Genomic DNA, 20,336 nt, shown 5'->3' on the forward strand with positions numbered 1-20,336 from the left:
AGCCTAACCATAACAATTCCCTGGCTATTTCTTCCCACATTATTTACTTTCCTGGACCCCTGTCTAGCAGGGTGACTGACGTGATCCCTGGGGTGAATTTCCTTTCTCCCATCCAATCGTCAAGGTTCCTCTTGAAGAGGTCCAAAGAGGCACTCTGCTTGACATGTATGGGCAATCTATTCCAGAGTCTGGGGAGTCTCTGGGTCAGGAACCTATCCCTCCAGCATGTTTTGTTTATTGTGATGACAAGGTTTAGATCCCTGGAGCATGTAGCTCTGAGGGATTGGGATTTCTTTAAGTGTAGCATGTCCAACAGCTCTGGGTTTGACATGGCCTTGTATGTTAAGCAGAGATCACCTCTGAGTAGACGATATGTGACAGAGTATAGCTGGAGTTTTTAAGGCGGTCAGCGTGGGGCATCTGCTTTAGGCCTGTGATTCTTTTAGTGAGGTATTTCTGAGGCCTTTCCAGTTGTTGCAGATGTCTTGAGAGGTACATACCAAATGGGGCGTTGTATTCTATAATGGGTCTAATGAGGGATGAGTACAGTGGGACAATGACCTCCTTTTTCTGGATGAAAAGCCCTTCGTGATGAGGTGTGCCACATAGAAGGATTTCCTGACTGTTGTGGCGATGTGGTTATCGAAGGTGAGACCACTGTCCACCTGTGTCCCTAAGTCTCTTATCACACTTTCTGTGTTTAGTGTACTGCCATCTATATGGTAATTCATGGATACATGTTTTTTCCCAAAGGGATAACAATACATTTCTTGGCATTGAGCTTGAGCCCATGGCTCTGGCACCAAGCATCTGTTTCTGTAAGGCCCTTTTGTAGAGTATCCACATCATTTGGGATTCAATAATGGCTCCCAGTTTGCAGTCATCTGCAAACTTTGTTAGCCAGAGTCCCTTAGTGTTGACCTGTACTTCAGAGAAGTAGATGCCAAACAAGAGCGCCCCAGGACTGAACCCTGAGGTACTCCACTTGTCACTTGTCTGGAGCTGGATTTGGAGTCGGCTACTTTTACAGTGTGGGTTCTATCAGTAAGCCATTTAGCAACCCATTGGGTGACATAGGGATTAATGCCCAACTTAGTAAGTTTATCTATGATTCCAGAGTGGGGCATGGTGTCAAAGGCCTTGGCAAGGTCTAGATAGGCTGTGTGGACCACCTTACCCTTGTCCATGGCTCTGGAGACTGATTCAAAGAAGTCAATCAGGTTCAGGAGACAAGATCGGCCCTTCACAAACCCAAACTGGGTGGGGTCCAGTGTTTGAAGGTTGCCAATGTCTTTGTTTATAAGTTCCATGATAATACGCACCATGGCCTTGCAGATAAGGCTTGTCAGACTGATGGGACGGTAGTTTCCGGGATCCAAGGTGGATCCCCCCTTGTGGATTGGGATAACTGTAGCTCTGCACCACTCAGTGGGCACGAAACCTGAGGTGAGGCTATGATTAAACATGACACTTAGGTGAGGTGCCAGTTCATATTGTAGTTCATGTAGTACATAGCCCGGGATGTCATCTGGTCCCATGGATGCTGTATTCTTGGCTTTAGAGAGTGCGTTTTGTACCTGTGTGGCCATTATTACTGGAATTTGGCAATCTTCCGGTATTGAGATGGGCCATTTAGGGGTTGAGAGGTGGGTGAAGCTGGCACTGAATCGATCTGCCAGGATACTGGCAATATCCTTCGGATCAGTATATTTAATGCCATTCTGTTTTAGCTCAGAGCAGATCTGAGCATTGACATTTAGATTCTTGACATAGTTATAGAATGCTTTGTGGTTGCCTTTGGAATCTTTGGCAATTTTATTTTCGTAACTAGCTTTGGAGGATTTTATGAGGCATCTCAGTTTCTTACTGAGGCTAGTAAGGGAGTTTTTTGCATCCTGAGATTTTCCTCTTTTCTGCAAAAGTTTCTTCCTTTTGTTGTAAAGTTTGTTTATGGCAGGGGACCACCAGATTGGCTTCCTTTTTTGGATGAGAGCATTTTGGTTCTATTTGGGATGGCATGATTCATGCATGAGTGGATGTGCTCGTACAGTGCCTTAGTGTAGGATTCAGCAGTTGAACTTTCAGTTCCAGTCTGCATGGGTGTCATGAAGTTTGTCACTTCTGACTTGAGTAGCATGAAGTTGGCTTTCCAGACGTCTTTTATGGTGGTTTCTTTACGGGGGGTTGGGGTGGGATGTGGATGTTAAGGGTGATTAGCTTATGGTCAGACCTGACTAACGAGGGGGTGACCATAGGTATGGAGCATTGATTTCCCATGTTGGTAATGACCAGGACTAGGATATTGGAGCCCCTGGTGGGACTATGGATTAGTTGATCCAGGGCATTGGAATTTATGAATTCCAAGAACCGTTGCACAAAGGTGTTGGGACATGAGTAGTTTTCCCAGTTAATGGCAGGGTAGTTAAAATCACCCAGTATTAGGGTATTTGGTTCTATCTTAATATTTTCCAGTATGTTTAGAAAGGTGTAGTGAGAATCTTGGGCTATGGTGGGGGATCTGTAGCAAGCTACAATTTGGATTGCAGTCTTACCTAGTGTTAGTTGCACTTGGAGAATTTCAGACACATTGTGTTGGCCAACTAGCCTGGTGGTGTGAATATCCTTGGTGAATATTGACACTCCTCCACCTTTAGTGTTTTGGTCCTGGTTTGGTGGCCGAAAAGTGTGGTAAGAGTTGTAGCCTGGTATTGCAGGGCTGCTCTCTGGAGCCTTGAACCAGGTCTCAGTTACTGCACAGATATCGATGTTCTCCATTTTTAGGAGTGCCTCGAGAGAGTGCCTTTTGAGGTTTAGACTTCTAGCATTGAGTAGCATTACCTTCAGATTTTGCATGCTTGTACCTGTTACGGTGGTGGTTTTGTCCTTTGAAGTTTGCCTAAAAAAGGCACTATATGGGTGGCAAGAGCCTTAGCCAGTAACCTGAATTCTATGGGCGACAGGTGCAGACCATCTCTGGCAAAGCATCGTGGTCTGTCAATCATGTCATCCCAGGCAGACAGATACTGGATCCCCTTTGAATGACACCATAAGCTTAGCCAATTGTTGAAGTCAATCATTTTATCCTTATATTGTGGTATCATTCTGGGCGAAGGCAGGATGCTACTCAGGGCTAGGGTCATACCTGCCTGGGCCACATGATCCGAAAGCTCTTCCATGTCTCTTTTCATGTAGTCCAGGGAGGTACGTCTCAAGTCATTCACTCCAACATGGACAATGACAGAGTCATATTTGTACTTGTTGTGGAGTGACTTGAGTGCATGCGTTATGTGGCGGATCCTGGCACCCGACAGGCAGCTGACTGTAATTTTCTCCTTATTCAACCTGGTGAGAGGGACATCAGTGTGCCGGACTATAGAGTCACCTATGACTAAAGTGTTAGGTACATTGTCTTGCCTTAGGGACTGTTGCTGGGTGGTGCACTGGTGTTGTGAACTATGTGACACATTGGTTGTGATTGGTGTTTGTTTGCATTTCAGCTTCAGAGGTCTTTGTTGCTTGGGCAGGTTACAGTTAAGGGCCTCTGCATATGTGGATTTAGTGTTGCTATATGTGGGTGTTGGTGGTGCGGGTTTAGAAGGGCTATGTGTTGCTTGAGATGTAGTGTGGGTGTTAACCTTCTCCTCTTGACTGTTTAGCACAATCTTGGGTGGAGAGAGCTTTGCTTCCATTTTGGCTATGTAAGTGCATCTCTCACAGGTTGTAGTGTTGGGTGGTAGGAGGAGAGGGTTGTCTGTGTACATGAGGCAATTGCTGCATTGCCCCAGTATGCCCAGATTCACCAGGTGGACAGGAGAAATCACCGGAAGCTGACCCTTGGACATGCCTGGTTTGGGGCTTTTTTTTTTTCTTTGCAAAGTATAGCAGCTGTTTCCTTAGCAAGGTACTTTGCAATTATAGGCTGTTTAGTGCCTACTATTAATTTCTCCTTGTTAACAAGGAGAGTTCAGTGTTTGTATGAGTTTAAGGCTTCCTAGTGCTTTCCAGCAGGTATTAGAGAAAGTGCTAGTCACAGGGATGCTTAAAGGTAAGATTGAAAAGAATGCACTCTGCAGTGTGCACTAGAGAAGTTAGATGTGAAAGTAGGTAACTTGAGTTTTACCTGTTTAAAAAGTTAAGGTTTAGTGGAGAGTTACTATTTTTAAAACAGCAAGATGGATTGAAAGGGGTGGTCACTTTTGTATTTTGGTACTATGAAATACTGTAGGATGGCCAATAAATTTAAATAATTGAAGGGGTGGGATTTCAAAATGATGATTTTGTGATTACTCACATAAGCCAGTGAAAGTAGAGAGAAATGAGATATATGGTCAGATTAACATAAGAGGCGGGCAACTAGAAAGACAGTGGTATTTAACAAGACAACTTAAATGGATGGGAGGACGGGAAAAAATTCTGCCTGACTCAGAACAGAGAGAGCTGTGGTCTCTTTTGAAGTTTTAATATGCTGTTAAAACAGAATGCAAGCAAAACACAAGGTAAAGAAAACAAACTACAGTATTCAAAATATAGAAAGGCAATACAGTAATACAAAAAATAACAGCAAACTAACTAATCTCCATGACTTTATGAACTTGCACTATTAAATCTACCAGTACACAGACAGATAATCAGATAATTAGATATAGTGATAGTTAAACAGATAGATAGATAGATAGATAGATAGATAGATAGATAGACAGATAGACAGACAGACAGAGACATATGAACACAAATAACTAGATAGAGCAATAGACATTTATATTTCAGTATATAGCTCTGTTCATCAGAGATTCTTACTTTTATTTGTGCCCAATTGCTACTTCTGGGAACAAGGGAATTGAAAGTACAGTTATCTTTAACCTCTCCCATTCTATACATTTTAAGTACCTAATGACCTCAGCCCCCTTACCATGTAATGTTTGAAGGCTGTTGTTATATGTTTGCAACAGCCTACAAAGAATCAGGTTGCAGGTTTGTTTTAACACCTTTATTAAATTATCACTTAAGATATAGACACACACATATTAATGAAAAAAAAAACATATTAACATTTTTTAAAGGTTTGAACATTTCATATACATGCTCTTTCTTTATAACAACTGTCTTACACTTCAACATTACATAAATTACTCAAATCATGCCTTCCTTTAAACTTCACTCCTGCTCCTGGACATTTTTTGACATTTGTTTCCATAAATGCCATGTATTTCTATGTAATTTGCTCCTTCCCTTTTCTAAAGACCCAACTTCTATTTGTATGAGCTGAATATACTTGCCATTGTCACATCTGGGTGATACTTCTTTCTCTTGTGGAACTTTTATAACAAGATCTAATCATGCTCATTCTATCTTCTTTCCTATCTCTAGGTATGTAACTAGGCTCCATGATTTCTAATTTTTTTAAGGGGGCAGTGTCCCATTTTTAACAACTTATTGACTTGACAGCTAAGAAGGTTTGTCATTTACAGGTAGACAGTTACCCCTCTGTAGAAGATGGCAGTTTAGGAAATGTATAACTGTTTTCATCTACCAATCATTCTGGTCAGCATACCTCTCACTGTCTTAGCACAAGAAATATGGGCAAATCCAAAAATAATGGGGGGACAAAAGCCCAAAAGTAGGGACAATTTTTAAATACTGATCTTACAAACTTAGAAAGTTACTAGAATAAAAGATTTTAGAGGGAATTCATTAAAGCCTACACAATTTTTTTGTGTATGCATTGCGGACATAAGTGCGAAGGGTTTTAGATTCAGCAAGCGCCAGTTAGTGGCACGCAAGCACTTGCAAACAAAGAAAGTTCCATGTAATGCAAATTACCTCATAAGTAGGTGAATCTTATGCAAATGACCCAGGTGGAGTGATCCAACAAGCAGAAAGGCATCCATGTAGACCCTGTATCCATGTCCGTAGTGTATGCGGCAATTTTCTGAGTACAGGACTGTACAGAAAGAAGGAGAAGTAAAAGTCCACAAATATGGACATAACCCCTGAAATAGTTAGATCACATACATTGATGCATGAAAAATGCATTGTGGATGTCTGAGAATGCAAGGGAATATGTAAAAATATATATATATTTTTTTTTATGGTTTCATCATGTTTGTGCTATGCTCCGCAGTGAGCACATGCCAAACTGAAAAATAAAAAAAGCAAAAATAAATATTTTATAATATTTGTCAGAAATGTATTATAGGACATTGCATTAGGTCCATACAGTGGTGCATTAGTGCTGTTGCCTAGGTCATATGGCTATGAACCATGTAGTTACCAGGCTGTCAGTACAGATATGCATGCAAATGAGGGGAATTTGGTGAATCTGTAAAAGGAGCAATGGTGTCCACAGACCCCTTTCATGTAGGCTCCTACACCATGTTGATATTTCCACTGGATGTGGATGCCAGCAGGGAGGTGTGTTCCATTAGTTTTAAGTAATTTTTAATTCCCAGAGCAGTTGCTTGCATGATAATGCTAGGGGCTGCTGCAGGTCTACTACATCTGTATGTGCTAGATGCTGAAGTCAGTGCTAATGCTGTTGCTGCTGACAATAGGCCTAGGCTGAGATAGAGAAGAGTGTTCAGTCCCAAGGTAACCTTCTAGGACCTACATGAGCTGGAAATTTTAGAGTGCTCCAGAGTGGACAGGGACATATTACAAGAACTCGCTGAGCACTGCTGCCCTCAACTCAGAGCCAGAGCCAACAGAGGAGGATCCATCCCAGTGGAAACAAAGGTATGTGTAGCACTTAGGATACTAGCTACAGGTACATTTCAAAGACCAAGTGGGACATGATATGGGTGTCACTGGCATCTGCAACCAGGATACTCCACTAGTTCCTGGATGCTATGCTACCACATGCCAATGAGCACATATCTTTTTCCCTCACCCCTGATGTTAGGGCCAGCAATATGCAATAATTCTACCATGTAGCACACTACCCTGAGGTACTGCGTGCCATAGATTGCACCCCTGTACACATCAAGACTCTACCTGGTGAGCACAGAAGAATCTACGTTAACAGCAAGGGATACCACTCCATCAAATGCTAGGTCGTGTGCAATCCCCAAGGGGTTATCCTAAATCAGTCTGCTGGCAGCCCTGGCAGTTATCATGACATCACAGTTGTACCAGATGTTTGTTAGGCTGGATATCCCACATGGACATTTACTGGGGGATGCTGGCTACACCCTGGAACTGTGAATGATGACACACATGAGAAATACACACACACACCCACTCCATAATGAGGTATACGCACAAACTAGGAACATCATAGAGTGTGTTTTTGGGCTGCTAAAGTCACAGTTCTGGTGCCTAGATGTATCTGGTAGAGCCCTGCAGTATTCTCCAGCCACATGTGCATGTATATTCACAGTATGTGCTATGCTACACAATATGATCCTCTGGAAACAGCTGCAGCAGGATCAGCAAATGGACAGGATACACAGCCCCCCACCAGTGCCTAAGTCACCATAGCCACAGCCACAGTCACAGTAGGACTCGGAAGAGGAACCACCTCCTGATGACCCTGTAGGCAGATGAAGGCATGCTCAGTATGCCCTGGCTTTGGATAACAGACAACACATAGCACATTCACTGATAACCCAAGGACCTAGAGATTGACACCTTACTCCTACTCATATAAAGAAATTAAAAAAGGATGGCAGGCAACCCACACATCCTGTACCTTCTCGTGTATTGGCTGTTACTGCTTGCTTCAGACAGAGTCAGCCCTGAACTATGGTTGTGTCTGCTGCTGCTGCGTTTCAAGCTTTCTGTTGAAGCACACACAGTCTATCTTGACCTTGCCAAGGCTTTCGACACCATCCCCCATTTTGGAATTATAGCTAAACTCACTAAACTAGGTATAAATCCCTACATCACAAGATGGGTTGCCAACTTGCTCACTGACAAAACCCGCACTGTAAAAGTTGCAGATTCCAAATCTGACTGAAAAACAGTGGCAAGTGGAGTACCACAGGGTTCTATCCTGGGACCTCTCCTGTTTGGTTTCTATTTCTCTTAAGTACAGGCTAACACAGAAGGCATCTGGCTAACAAAGTTCACAGATGATTGCAAACTAGGAGCCATAGTCAAGTCCCCAAATGATGTGGACATCCTACAGAAGGGCCTCGCTGAGACAGATGCCTGGTGTCAGAACCATGGCCTCAAGCTCAATGCCAAAAAGTGCAGTGCCATCCCCTTTGGTAAAAACCCTGTACCCATGAACTATCACATAGGCAGCAATCTACTTAACACCGAATGTGTGATAAGAGACCTTGGGACCCTGGTGGAGAAGTCCTTCTACGTGGCACACCTCATCATAAAAGGGTTCTCATGTGGGAAAAAAGAGGTTATTGTTCCCCTCTACTCGACACTCATTAGACCCATTATAGAGTACAATGCCCCTTTTGGAATGTACCTCACAAAACATCTGCAGCAGCTGGAAAGGCCACAGAAGTACCTCACAAAGAGGATTACTTGCCTCAAATAAATGCCCTACACTGACCACCTCAAAAAACTCCAGCTTTACTCCATAGCATATCGCCTACTCTGAGGTGATCTCTGCCTGACATATAAAGCTATGTCAAACCCAGAGCTATTGGACATGCTACATCTAAAGAAATCCAAATCCCTCTGAGCTACATGCTCTAGGGACCTAAACCTTGTTACCACAATAAACAGGACATGCTGGAGGGATAGATTCCTGTCCCAGAGACTTCCCATACTCTGGAACAGGCTACCCATCTATGTCAAGCAAAGTTCTTCATTAGCACTCTTCAAGAAAAATCTTGATGAGTGGATGGGAAATAGGAAATACACCCTGGGGATCACTTCTGTGTTTCTGCTCGACAGTGGCACAGGAAAATAACTTTCTTGGGTGGCATACGCCAGGGAACCTTGTTGGCTAGGCTTACGTAGGCCCTTGGGCCGATAGCCTAGTACCTACCTATGAACCTATGAACCTAAGAGTGTCAGCGAGGTGCTCTGCTTAACATGTATGGGAAGCCTTTTCCATAGCATGGGCAGTCTCTGGGTTATGAACTTGTCCCTCCAGCATGCTCTGTTAATTGTGGTAATGAGGTTGAGGTCTCTGGAGCGTGTGGTGCAGAGGGATTAGGATTTCTTTAGCTATAGCATTTCTAACAGAGCTGGGTCAGACATGGCTTTGTAAGTCAAGTAGAGATCACCTCTAAGTAGGCGATATGAGACAGAGAATAGTTGGAGTTTTTTGAGTCTGTCCATATAGGACAAGTTTTTACGGCCTAGGATCCTCTTTGTGAGGTACTTTTGTGGCCACTCCAGTTGTTGCAGGTGTCTAGTGAGGTACATGCCAAATTGGGTATTGTACTCGATGATTGGCCTAATGAGGGAAGAGTAGAGGGAGATAATGACCTCTTTCTTCCTGGATGCAAAACCCTTAGTAATGAGATGTGCCACACAGAAGGATTTTCTAACTACAGTGGCAATGTGACGATCAAAAGAGAGGTTGCTGTCAACCTGTGTTCCCAGATCTCTTATAACACCTTCAGTGTTCAGTGGACTACCATCAATGTGGTAAGTCATGGGAACTGGGTTTTTCCCAAAGGGGATGAGAGCACATGTTTTGGCATTGACCTTAAGGCCATGGTTCTGACACAAGTCATTGGTCACAGTGAGGCCTTTCTATAGGATGTCTACATCACTTGGGGAGTTAATAACTGCTCCCAACTTGCAGTTGTTTGCGAACTCGGTCAGCCAGAGTCCCTCTGTGTTGGCCTGGACTTCTGAGAAGTAGATGCCAAACAGGAGATGACCCAGGACTGATCCCTGTGGGACTCAACTCATGACTGATCAGCAGTCTGACTTGGATTCTGCTGCTTTCACACTGTGTGTTCTATTTATGAGCCAATTTGCAACCCACCTAGTGATATAGGGGTTGATGCCTAGTTTGGTGAGTTTATCAATAATTCCTGAGTGGGGAATGGTATCAAAGGCCTTGGCCACATCGAGGTAGGCTATATGAAAGGCCTTGCCCTCATCCACAGCTCTGGTGACTGACTCAAAGAAGTCAACCAGGTTGAGAAGGCATAATCTACCTTTCACAAAACCAAATTGCATGGGATCTAGTGTTTGGTGATTCGCTATATCCTTGTTAGTTAGGCCCATGATGTTGTGCTTCATAACCTTTCATATCAGACTCGTCAGGCTAATGGGGCAATAATTCCCAGGGTCTGAAGTCACTCCCCCTTTATGGAGAGGGGTGACTATTGCAGGTGCCATTCGATAGGCACAAAGCCTGAGGTGAGGCTATGATTGAACAGGGCACACAGATGTGGTGCCACTTCACTTTGTAGTTCATGTAGAACACATCCACGGATATTGTCGGGTCCCATGGAAGCTGTATTCTTGGCCTTGGACAATGCAGCTTTAACCTGTACTGCAGTAATGCTGGGTGCCTGGCATTCCTCCGGCATTGTGAGGTGTCCTTTTGGGAGGAGGTAAAGTTGGCACTGAATCTGTCGGCCAGTATGTTGGCAATATCTGTTGGTTCAGTATAGGATGTACCATTGTGCAGTAACTTAGATCAAACCTGGGTATTGCCATGGAGATTCTTGATATAACTATAAAAGGCTTTGTGTTTTTTTAGTGTCTGCTGCAATTCTGCCTTCATAGCTGGCTTTAGAATTTTTGATGAGGGACCTTAACTTTTTGTTGAGGCTAATAAGGGAGTTTTTCCAGTCTTGGGACTTCACCTTTTACTGCAACAGTTTCTTCCTTCTGTTGTAGAGTTTATTAATGGCAGGGAACCACCAGATTGGCTTCCTTTTTGTGGAGGAGAGCATCTTGGTTCTGTTGGGTATGGCTAGTCCTGTGCATTTATGTACGTGTTCATACAGTGCATTAGTGTATGATTTGGCAGTCATGCATCTATTTTCCATTGACATGGGTTCAGTAAAGTTAGCCATCTCTGTTTTTAGCAGCCCAAAGTCAGCTTTGGAGAAGGTTTTCATGATGGTTACCTTTGCAGGGGGTGTAGGTGAGATGTGGATTTCTATGGTGATTAGTTTGTGGTCAGATCTAACAGGGAAGGAATTGACTATTGATGTAGACTGTAGAGCAACGGTTGCCCATGTTAGTAATAATCAGGTCAAGGATGTTGCTTCCTCTAGTGGGCGGTAAGAATGAGCTGGTCCAGGGCATTGGAAGTGATGAATTCCATGAAGCGTTGGGCCAGTGTATTGGTGCATGAGTAGTTTTCCCAATTGATGGAGGGGTAGTTGAAGTCATCTAGTAAGAGAGTGTTGGGTTGGACCCTAATAGTTTCCAGGCTGCTTAGGAATGTAGAGTGAGAGTCTTGGGATATGGTTTGGGACCTATAGCAGGCTACGACCTGAGTCGCCATCTAACCCAATGTTAGTTGTACCTGAAGTATCTCAGATGCGTTATGCTGGGCTTCTAGTCTGAAGGTGTGCATATCCTTTATGAATATGGAGACACCACTGCCTTTAGAGCTTTGGTCCATGTTCTGAGGCCAAAAGGTGTGGAATGAGTTATAGCCTGGTAGCGCAGGGGGTGCTTTCTATTGCTTTAAACCAGGTCTCCATTGCAGCACAAATGTCGATGTTCTCCATTTTGAGGAGTGCTTCGAGCAAGTGCATCTTGACTATTACTTCATGTCAAGTATTACCACCATTGATGGGCAGTGACCATGGGATTATAAAGGCTAAATTGCTGCTAGATAATTATGACAAACTGAAATCTCAACCAATGCACAGAAGATTAATAACAGACTCTGGAAGTAAACCGTCAATATGTAAAACTCAGTGATCTGCTCAGTGGGAAAACTGCAGAAGATACGTGGCAGTTTCTGAAAGAAAAATTGTTTGAATGCTAAAAATAAAAAAAAAATAAAAAAAAGTTTAACATCAGGATCTAGGAACACAAGGTCAGGAGGATTTTTTTCCATAAGGACAAGATACTTGATTACAATGAGAGTCAAAAATATAAGAAATGGAAAACAGGATGAACTATAACTTTGAAAAATTAAATAAAAAATGGACAGATAAGCTAAACATAGTGTGAGACAAGATAAAAAATGAAGAAAATGTATTCAAAGATATTGAGCATAAATAAAAAACATTTTATAGTAAACATAAGCTGTGGTAGGAGTAAAGACATAGCAACTGATAAACTGTGTGTATACTCTAAAATGTAATCTCAAACACAACAGATTATAGGTATATTTACAAAATTTTACTCAAAGCAGTTAGGCCCCACAAAGGGGGTGATAATTTGTTTTAGTAATGTCCAAGTAACTTCAGATACTGAAATTAAATTAGATTCCATTGAAAAAGATCTGTGCAAACGGGACCCATACAAAGTACAGGGAGAAGATGGAATTAGTAATAATGACCTGAGAACACTTTGTCATGAACTTACAGCATCACTATATCTGTTATTTACTAGGTCATTTAAGTGTAGGGAGATTCTTCAAGATTGGAGACATGCACTTATTTAACTTTAAGGGAGATGGGAATAGGTCAAACCCCGAGTCATACAGACCCATACATTTGTTTTCATATTGTGGAAAAATAGAGGAGAAGGTTGTTTTGGGTAAGTTATTGTCAGAATTGAAAAGGTTGAGACTTGAAAGCATATATTAGCATCCATGTTTTAAAAATAGATCTATAACCACCTGTAACATTGTGTTCAATAACAATATAATAACAACCATAAATAAAAACTTCTGCTGTGATATAATTTATATAGACAATTTCAGTGTTTGGTAAGGTTATACACAAAAGAATTATCAACAAATTAGAATAACTAGGTATTAATCTGATCTTAATAGGATGGATAGCTGCATAGCTTACAAATAGGACATGGCAAGTATCATACAGCAATTGGACAGGCAGAATTTGAGGTTACAGTTAAGTGGTTTCACAGGGCTCTATCCTAGGCCCATACATGTTTAGGCAGTATCTTTCACATCTATCTTTTTTCATCTCAGGTGTTCTACAGTCTGAATGCAGATGACTTGAAAATGGGTAAACTGATTACAAGTGTTACAGATAAGGCATGTTTGCAAAAGAAGCTTATTGAAACAAAAAGTCACTCAAAAGAACAAAATAAATCAGAAAATAAATAAATAAATAAATAAACAAACCCGGTGAGTCCACAAAATGAAACTGACAAAGAGAAACACAACAGAAGCCTGATTCTCATATTCTGAAATGACTCAATGGAAATAAAACATACCATGCTTGAAACTGCAGCATCATCCATGGAAACCAGTTCATTAATAGGGTACTTCACCCTGAGCCTACTTTCATCTATCTTAAAGGCTGAAATATTAGAAGCTGGATAAAAGGATATGCATCACCCACCATGGACATGTATAATGTTACCTTTCCCTGCATGCTTCTAGGAACTCAGAGTGTAAAACAACTAGTAAACAAAAAGGCACTAAGGTAACATAACATGCTTCTAGGATGCAGATTTTGTGACTTTGAATAAGAGGAACAGCTTTTTTTCATCATCATCATCAGCCCTCCCTTTTTCCCATTTTTTCTACATGGGGTCGGGGTATCGTTTTAACTGTTGCCAACTCTCTTGATTCAGTGCCACACTCCTGCCTTCTTCAACACTCGGCTGACTGTCACAGATCTTCTTTCACACAATCCATCCACCCCTTTGCTGGACGTCCTCATTTCCTCTTACCTTCTTCCTTTCTGTCCCAAATCTTCCTCACCAAATTGTCTTTTGCTTTTCTGCACGTGTCCAAACCACCGTAATCTGTTCTCCTTGATCTTTTCTGTAATTGGAGCTACTTTGGCTTCTAGTATTATGTCCTCATTTCTTCATTTGTCTCACAGTGTGCATCCTAGAGAAACAGCTTTGGTTGTCCCATATCAAAAACGAGATTTTATAGCACAGAGCACGAATACTGCCAAAACATGTTTGTAGTTTGCAGGGCAGCTGTACAACATGCAGAACATTTTACACAGGTAAGACCATCAATTCCTACAGGTAAGAGTCACTAAACACTTATCAGGCATCTGACTAAAATATCTTAATAACCGACTGGCTAAACATGCTCTTATCTGCAGAAACTTTCAAAAATGTATGTTCGGTGTAGTGGAGAAAGTAACAACTCATCCACTTGAAGGCAACACTGAGCTTATGCTTGTGAAAAAGGAACTAGAGTGGCAGATGCACCTGCTGGCACCCAGGACTGAACACAAATTGCTTCATCAAATCTGTAGGTGATCTTAGACAACTGGATCGTAATAGCTTTTAGTAATGGTTAGATTCATTTTTTCCATAATCCTTCATTGCATGTATAGTCTGTTTTTAACTGGGATTATATTCATATAGGTTAACTACTACAGGACCAGGATGAAAATATTAGGTAAGTTAACATCACAGATTTACAAGCATTTGTTAGTTTACATAATAACACCACCTTCTGAAATAGCATTTTTTTCAGTCTAATTTCCAGTACATTTCTTCGTATTTGTACTTGTAATAAGCATATATATTTTGAAACCTTCCTTCATTAATTCATATGGTGATTCATTAGTGGTTTATAAACACACATTGTTTAATGTTACTAAACTATTTCTTAGATAGTTTTGACATCAAGTTTGTCATGTACACACATTTATTATATAGTGGAATTAGCAATATGAATGCAAATGTCATTGCACTGTTTTTTACTGATCTAATGAAGCCCCCCACCTACATTTATTTATTTATTTAACATTTGTTTACTGGGAAAGTCTGACTGGGACAGAGCTGATTTTTAGCGGAGGCCTGGTGAAAAATGGTCCAGATGCATGTCTTTGGAATGTAGGAGGAAACTGGAGCACCCACAGGAAACACAATACAAATGCAAGGAGGACATGCAGACTCTGCACAGAAGGCACCCAGCCAAGAATTATACCAGAGAACCTCTTGCTGTGAGGCAATAATGCTAACCACTGCACCACTGCGCCACCCTACATACTGATAGATAGGCGAAATCATCAGTTTTATTAACAGCTATAAGATGATGTATTTTCTCAAGGCTAAATTATACCTTTTCCTTTAGGTCAACATAAATAGCCTACCAAACTCTTATCTCAAAGATTTTGTAACGAACTTCCCCAGATTCAGGTTATGGCCCCTGAGAGTACGGTGCCCTCCTTTTCTGAATAGATTCACCACTTCCTATAATTTTGCTCAAGCTTCACATGTTGAGAGTAAGTCTCATTTCAAGAGATTCCCATAAGTTTCCCCAAACAGCACAGACTGAGGTTCTCTTGGTTTTATAACCTGAAACATCTGCACAGTTTCAGTGTGTATTAATATTGGCAGTGGACCCGTCTTCATATCGTGCCTAATTCTTCCTTATGTTATAATAACAATCTATGAAGTTATCTGTACTTGCCCCAGTTATAGGCAGATTACATCTTTTGTCATTATACAGAGCATACTAGAACAGGAGTCAGTCATATTTAACCCTGTTCAGCTTACTGTCACATAACTCTGTAATGTATCTTGGTCCTAGAACATGCACAGCCCTTGCAGGGCTGATGGCACATGAGTTAAAATGAATACATCACTACAAAGTTATATTCATTCTTTCATGGAAACAATGGCATATTACCTGACATGAAGGACACAAGGCTGGCACATCCAGTCACTGGACAGCTAAACGATGTCCACCATGATCCTGACTAGCTGCAGTTATGATTACAACAGTGTAACTCTTAAGCATTACAACTTTTGACTGGTTGTCAAATGTTTGTTAGTGCTTGTTGCCCATTTTTAACATGGCAAATGACGTGTTTATTGTATCACAGACATGATATACTAATGGATGTGCATAGTCAGTGACAATAGGTATATAAAGTATCTGTATCAATTAGGCACTAGCTACATAGGATGCGGATATGGCACATAAGCTATAACCTATTAGCTATCAATAGGAAGTGATACACAGAATAGAGCAGAAAGAAGACCTATCCTACTTTAGCTTGGTGAAACAACCTATGCCATACATTTATGACCCCAACTCCATTATTCAATAATGAACTGTGCGTTAAAGTATATAATACATGTCAGGTAAACTGGAGTTAGATCTGATGAAGCTGTGTTATGTGTGAAAACACTTATCTATTTAATATATTTTATTTTTCAATAAAGGAGTATCGATTTCTAAACACGTCATAATTCTTCATTACTCTGATATCTCGATTGAGATTGGCTATATAGACTGGTTCTTTTTTCCTCATTTTAGGAGTGTCAGCCAGCAATTTCACTACTCATGATTAAGTACCAATTTTCTCTGTGGTTTACTATTTATACACATACAGATAGACAAATAGATTTAGATAGATATCTATAGCTACCTGAATCTACCTATCTATCTATCTATCTATCTATCTATCTATCTATCTATCTATCTATCTATCTGTCTGTCTATCTATCTATCTGTCTATCTATATCTATCTCTCTGTCTGCATATATATACACACATATATATATGGATTTAGAGAGAGTGATAAATATACTGAGAGACAGAAATGGATATATGGATGCAGCTGTAGAAATATATGTAAATAGCTTTAGACAGATTATATGTACATATAGGATAAATGAATTTAGTCACTTTCATGGGTGATCGCAGATACTGTATTATGCAAGCAATAATGCCAGGCAGGGTGTGTGTTAATGTGTAATTAATGCCCCCCAAGGTTATTTTGAGGCCCGACACTGCAGGCAGAGAGGCTCTATACCCCTGGAATGGCATTAATTATACATTAACACACACCCTGGTGGGCATTATTGCACTTAGAGAATCGGTTCTCTGTAAATTTGTGTTTTACTTACTTATTTATATATTTACCATATTATTTTGTATGTATTTTTGATGTAAAATAATTCCTCAACCTAATGTTTTAAAGTTGCTGTAGTATATGTAAATGGTATTAGAGGAAGCAATTTACATCCAAAATATATAATTTAAAAAAAAATCTAGATACTTGTTTTGATCCCATCCTCATTTTTGGCGACATTAGTTAACATGACCAAATCACCTAGAGCCATATTTTACACCATCGAATGGTTAGCCCTGCCACGGTGCAGAGTCTGTGATCCATGTTCTCCTATCTTGAGGATACTGCACACCACAGTAGATGCCCAAAGCAGTTGTCCTGTACTACACTTCCCCCTATAGGGCACCATGCAGAGTCTGTGCTGCTGCCCACAGCTCTATTCATTGGTGAGTTTGAGATGGAAACATTCAGCATGTTTTTCAAACATGGGAGAAAGGCCACAGAGACACTGGGAGAACATGCAAATTCCAACCAGGCATTGGTCAGAATTCAATATTGTACCTTGTGCATGGGAGGCGAAGGCCTTAATCACTAAGCCATCTGGTCTGTTATGTTTTGATCCCTTACTGCTAAAATGTGTGGTTTCCTGCCAATCATTGGGGATTGAAGTCACTAAATGACATACATTTGACTTTCAGACCATTTCCTTCAGAAAATTCATGTTAATACAAATCCTGTTATTTAACTTACTTTGTAATTTTTATAAGTAGGACATTTAAAATCTATTCATAAGTTTGAGCCTTTGTTCCCCCTTTATTTCAGGCCTTATCCAGATTTCTTGAGCTATAAGGTTGAGAGGACCGCAAACCTCTTATCTGCTACTGACAGTGATCCATCATCTCACTGTGTCTCCCTCTCTATCATGCATGCCTCCTCACACACACACACACACACACACACACACACACACACACACACACACACACACACACACACACACACACACACACACAAACAAGCACACTAACAGAAACATGCATAGACAGAAACACAAACATACACCCACACGTTTTTTTCTGGGATACTTAATTTTTACAGTTGCTAAATAGCAAAAGAGCTGTTTAGTGAGTGCAAAATAATGGCTCAATCAATCTCATTTTCACTCACATACACACACACACACACACACACACACACACACACACACACACACACACACACACACACACACACACACACACACACACGCACACACACGCACACACACACACACACACACACACACACACACACACACACACACACACACACACACACACATACACACACACGCACACACACACACACACACACACGCACATAAACACACACACTTTCGTTTTTTAGGGTTTTTTTAATTATATTTTACACTTGCTAAACAGCACAAGCGCTGCTTAGCGAGTGTAAAATAATGGCATATGTTAGTTTTTTCACTCCGAGCTCCATGGCAACTTGATATGTTGCCGTGAAGCAGTGGACTCATTTTTCAGTGGGCATTACTTGTACATTAATACCCTGCTGGAGAACATTCTTTATCCAATCAGGGTGCTGATGTTCAGTTTGCCCAATCTCTAATATAAGTTTCTATTACTACTGATCGAACACATGATGGTGTGGGGGGTTAGGAAGTTTTCCTTCTCCCTTCTGCAGTGTGATCTAGGAGTGTATATATCTGCAAGTGTAGGGGTGTGGAGATTGCAGCTCTGATAGGGGCCATGCAAGTGGGGTTTGACCCTTTGCAAAACATTTGCATTTTTTTTTTTTTTTTATTTTAGATCCAGTGCATGGTATGGAAGATTTCCCTTGTCTGCACTACTATACAATTTTTGAGTTTTAAAGATGTGAACATGTGGGGCTGCAGGAGGTTTAGTGTTTTTGTGTAGTCACAACTCAGTAAGTTGATTATTTGATTCTCAAACAGGAGTATAAACAATCCTTTGACGTAGGTTGTATTCATAAAGGTTACCGGAAAGTGTACATGATGTGTGCACTTAGTGTAACTTTTCTGAGTAAATACACAGAGCAAACATTGTGGTATGGATGTTTTTTAATTCATCCTGTATGCTTTGTGGTAACCTTTATAAATCTGACATATCAAACTGATACATCCATGGTCTGCAAGTGATGATGCAATTAGCTAAAATAGACTGTGAGCAGTCAGTATCTGCAAGTGTGTGTGTGTGTGTGTGTGTGTGTGTGTGTGTGTGTGTGTGTGTGTGTGTGTGTGTGTGTGTGTGTGTGTGTGTGTGTGTGTGTGTGTGTGTGTGTATGTGCGTGTGTGCATGCGTGAGTGTGGTATGTCTGTCTGTTTGTCATGGTTTATTATAAACGAAAGGTCCTTCCTACATGATACACTATAACCTGCCAGCATTGGTTCAAGATATCTGGTATAAGGTAAACATAAATTATAATTAATAGAGACATGCTGCAGGATTACATAAAAAAGAGATAATTAAAACAAAAAAATCATAATTTATTTGTTCTATCATGAAACCTATTGCAAGCAGAGATCTAAAAATACATGAAATCCCACAGGATGCGCTGGTGACTTGTATTTGAGAAGTTTCAAGTTGTCCTGTTCAGCTTGTTACCAAAATGACACTGTCCAGGACAAGCATTTAAAAAAAAAAAGAGATGAACAAATCTGTGCATGCATGCACTCCAGACCAGGCCATTTCTGCAAAAAACAATACCTAAAACTATCCAGCAAAACTACTTAGACAGATTTGAAAATAAAGTGTGTTGTTTCATTTGCAAAAACATAACCATTCTGGGTTTGCCCTTTATAGGGTATTACAAGTAGTTACAGGTCATGAACTCATACCTTATGTAGTAAAATCATAAAAAGAGAAATCAGTTCTTAAATATAAAGGCTCTTAAAGTAGAATGTCTATTAAAATGGGGAACATTAGCAGCTATCAACATGTGTATATATGTCCTAAATAAAGAGCATATGGACCTCTACAGAATAGAAAATATTGGTGTGAGGCAGTGCAAAAACAATAAAAAATAATAATGTTAAAATGTGTGAATCATAGACCTGTAGGAATATATCAATTATGCACCCCTGGCATCTCTGTTCACTGAGGCCTGAGATGACGTAACATGTAACAGACTTACAGATCAGTGAATTCAACTGCCGGAGCTCTTGGCAACTTGATAATTTTTTGTCATAAGAAACATGATAGCAAATTGCAAGACTGTATGCAGACTATATACAGCAAATTGCAAGATTGTATGCAGACTATATACAGCAAATTGCAACATTGTATGCAGACTATATACAGCAAATTGCAACATTGTATGCATGCTGTAATTACTTGAAGAATAACAGCTTGTGTAGGAAATCAGTATAGCTAATTTTATTATCATCGATACAACCATGAGAAACACTTTTGAACCTTGATAACCGACATCTTTTGATTTGCACTAAGTCTGGCTCTCATTTGTTAAGCAGTACTTACCTTCACTGATTTACTTACCAGTCCTAAT

The 20,336-nt window shown here is 40.6% G+C and overlaps 1 protein-coding gene across 1 annotated transcript in view; it reads right to left on the bottom strand.

The window, feature by feature from the left end:
- CLDN2 (claudin 2) overlaps positions 1–20,336 on the bottom strand; it is a 35,960-nt gene that overhangs the window by 2,113 nt on the left and 13,511 nt on the right. The window lies entirely within an intron of this gene.

The sequence above is a fragment of the Protopterus annectens genome, chromosome 15.part0 (assembly GCF_019279795.1).
Source record: "Protopterus annectens isolate FY-2018-M chromosome 15.part0, PAN1.0, whole genome shotgun sequence".
Classification (NCBI taxonomy): Eukaryota; Metazoa; Chordata; order Ceratodontiformes; family Protopteridae; genus Protopterus; species Protopterus annectens.